This window comes from Oncorhynchus gorbuscha, linkage group LG18 (genome assembly GCF_021184085.1).
Source record: "Oncorhynchus gorbuscha isolate QuinsamMale2020 ecotype Even-year linkage group LG18, OgorEven_v1.0, whole genome shotgun sequence".
Lineage (NCBI taxonomy): Eukaryota > Metazoa > Chordata > Actinopteri > Salmoniformes > Salmonidae > Oncorhynchus > Oncorhynchus gorbuscha.
Window position 1 is genome coordinate 16,172,977 of NC_060190.1, and position 3,121 is coordinate 16,176,097.

Sequence of the window (3,121 nt, forward strand, 5' to 3'; positions counted from 1 at the left end):
CATCAACAGGCCAGTGTGACCAGTGGCAGGCCTGGGGAAGAAAACATTTGATTTAAACCAGGTAGGTTATGGAGAACACATTCATGTCACAACCTGACCAAGAGGGCACAATGATGGGCTCCCGAGTGGCGCAGCGGTCTAAGGCACTGCATCTCAGTGCTAGAGGAGTCACTACAGACCCTGGTTCGATTCCAGGCCGTTTCACAACCGGCCTTGATTGGGAGTACCATAGGTCAGCGCACAATTGGCCCAGCGTCGCGTTTGGTCAGGGTAGGCCGTCATTGTAAGTAAGATTTTATTCTTAACCAACTTGCCTTGTTAAATGATAAAATAACACAGACAGAGGGCTGGCTCGCTTCTAGCTCCTAGGAAACTTTGCAGTATTTAGTTTATTTTATGTATTATTTTTTACATTGTTAGCCCAGAAAAATGTGTCTTACATACAGCCGGGAAGAACTATTGGATATCAGGTGGTAACTCACCAACACCACCAGCATTATGACCAGGAATACAACTTCCCTGAAGCAGAACCTTTGTTCACACCCCCAAGGGCAATTGAAATGATTCCAGAGGCTGACCCAAAACGACATTGGCAGAGGAGTGGTACTCGAAGCGGTCTTCTAGTCGGACTTAGGAGGCACGCACACCACCCACCTCTTCCGAGTGTATTACTAGCTAATGTTCAGTCTCTGGATAAGTTGATGAGCTGAGGGCGAGGCTTTCTTTCCAGAGAGACATCAGGGACTAACATGGCCCCTTGAACTGAGAACCCAACTGGCTGGACAGACTCTACACTGTATGACGGAATGTCCTACTCCACTGATGTTCGCACAATTAACACAGATACTTCCTTAAATTTGACAGACACTTGACAGTCGGTCCAGCCAGTTGGATTCTCAGTTCATCGCGCAGACAGGAATACATCTCTCCAGGAAGAAGGTCGGGGGAGTATGTGTCATGATTAATGACTCATGGTGTAATTGTGATAACATACAGGAACTCAAGTTCTTTTGTTCACCCGACCTAGAACACCTCAATCAAATGCCGACTGTATTATCACAAGATACATTTCTTCGGTTGAGTCACGGCCGTGTATATCCCCCCCTCAAGCTGTTACCACGACAGCCCTCCAAAGAACTTCAGATGGACTTTATGCATTTACATTACATTTAAGTCATTTAGCAGAAGCTCTTATCCAGAGCGACTTACAAATTGGTGCATTCACCTTATGACATCCAGTGGAACAACCACTTTACAATAGTGCATCTAAATATTTTAAGGGGGGGGGGTGAGAAGGATTACTTTATCCTATCCTAGGTATTCCTTAAAGAGGTGGGGATTATGCAAATTGGAAACCACATATCCTGAGGCTGAATTTATTGAAGCTGGGATATTAACGCAAATTTTAAGAAGTCTGCAAAAGTCTGCAAAAGTCTGCAAAAGTCTGCAAAAGTCTGCAAAAGTCTGCAAAAGTCTGCAAAAGTCTGCAAAAGTCTGCAAAAGTCTGCAAAAGTCTGCAAAAGTCTGCAAAAGTCTGCAAAAGTCTGCAAAAGTCTGCAAAAGTCTGCAAAAGTCTGCAAAAGTCTGCAAAAGTCTGCAAAAGTCTGCAAAAGTCTGCAAAAGTTCTATGAATATATAGATTATAGTACTTGCGCTGCTAAAAAAAACTCAACCACAGTTACTCCAACATCCAGGATGCCTACAAGGCCCTCCTTTTGCAAATCTGACCACGACTCCATTTTGCGCCTCCCTTCCTATAGGCAGAAACTCAAACAGGAAGTATCGGTGCTAAGGACTATTCTTCAACGCTGGTCTGACCAATCGGAACCCACACGTCAAGATTGCTTCGATAACGCAGACTGGGGTATGTGCCAGGTAACTTCCGAGAATAATAGACAAATATACAGTGACTGGGTTTATCAGGAAGTGTATAGGAGATGTTGTACCCACTGTGACTAAAACCTAGCCTAACCAGAAACAGTGGATAGATGGCAGCATTCGCACAAAACTGAAAGTGCAAACTGCTGCATTTAACCATGGCAAGGTGACTTGAAATATGGCAGAATACAAACAGTGTAGTTATTCCCGCCGCAAGGCAAACAAACAGGCAAAATGTCAGTATAGAGAAAGTGGAGTCGCAACTCAATGGCTCAGGGTATGTGGCAGGGTCTAGGAAAACATGTCACGTCGCGGAAACACGACGTCCTGCTCCCGGACAAGCTAAACACCTTCGTTCGCTTTGAGGCGAACACAGTGCCACCGACGAGGACCACTACCAAGGACTGCAGGCTCTCCTTCTCCGTGGTCGACGTGAGTAAGACGTTTAAGCGCGTTAACCCTCGCAAAGCTGCCGGCCCAGACGGTATCTCTAGCCGCGTCCTCAGAGCATGTGCAGACCAGCTGGCTGGTGTGTTTTTACAGACATATTCAATCGCTCTCTATCCCAATCTGCTGTCCCCACATGCTTCAAGATGGCCACCATGGTTCCTGTACCCAAGGTAACTGAACCAAATGACTATCGCCTCGTAGCGCTCACTTTGTCATCATGAAGTGCTTTGACTAATCAAGGATCATATAATTTCCATCTTAACCCACATCCACTATAACTTGCATACCGCCCCAACAGATCCATGGATAAAGCAATCATTGTCGCACTGTCCTAACCTATCTGGATAGGAGAACACTGTCTGGATATGTAAGAATGCTGTTCATTGACTACAGCTCAGCCTTCAACACCATAGTGCCCTCCCAGGGCCACAAACTTAGTGATGAGCTTGGTCTGAACCAAGCCCTGTGCAACTGGGTCTTGGATGTCGTGACAGGTCGACCCCAGGTGGTGACACCAACTCCACTACCTTGTTCCACAAACGGGGGCCCCACAAGTGTGCATGCTCAGCCAACTCCTGTACTCTCTTGTTCACCCATGACTGTCTGGCCACACACAAAATCAAGTTTGCAAACAGTGATAAGCCTGATTACCAACAGCGATGAGTCTACAGTGAGATTAGGGCCCTGGCGGAGTGGTGTCAGGAAAATAACCTCTCTCCCTCAACAAAATGAAGGGGCCGCAGTGGATGGTGAAAATCTTAAAGTTCCTCTGCGTGTACATCACTGACAACCT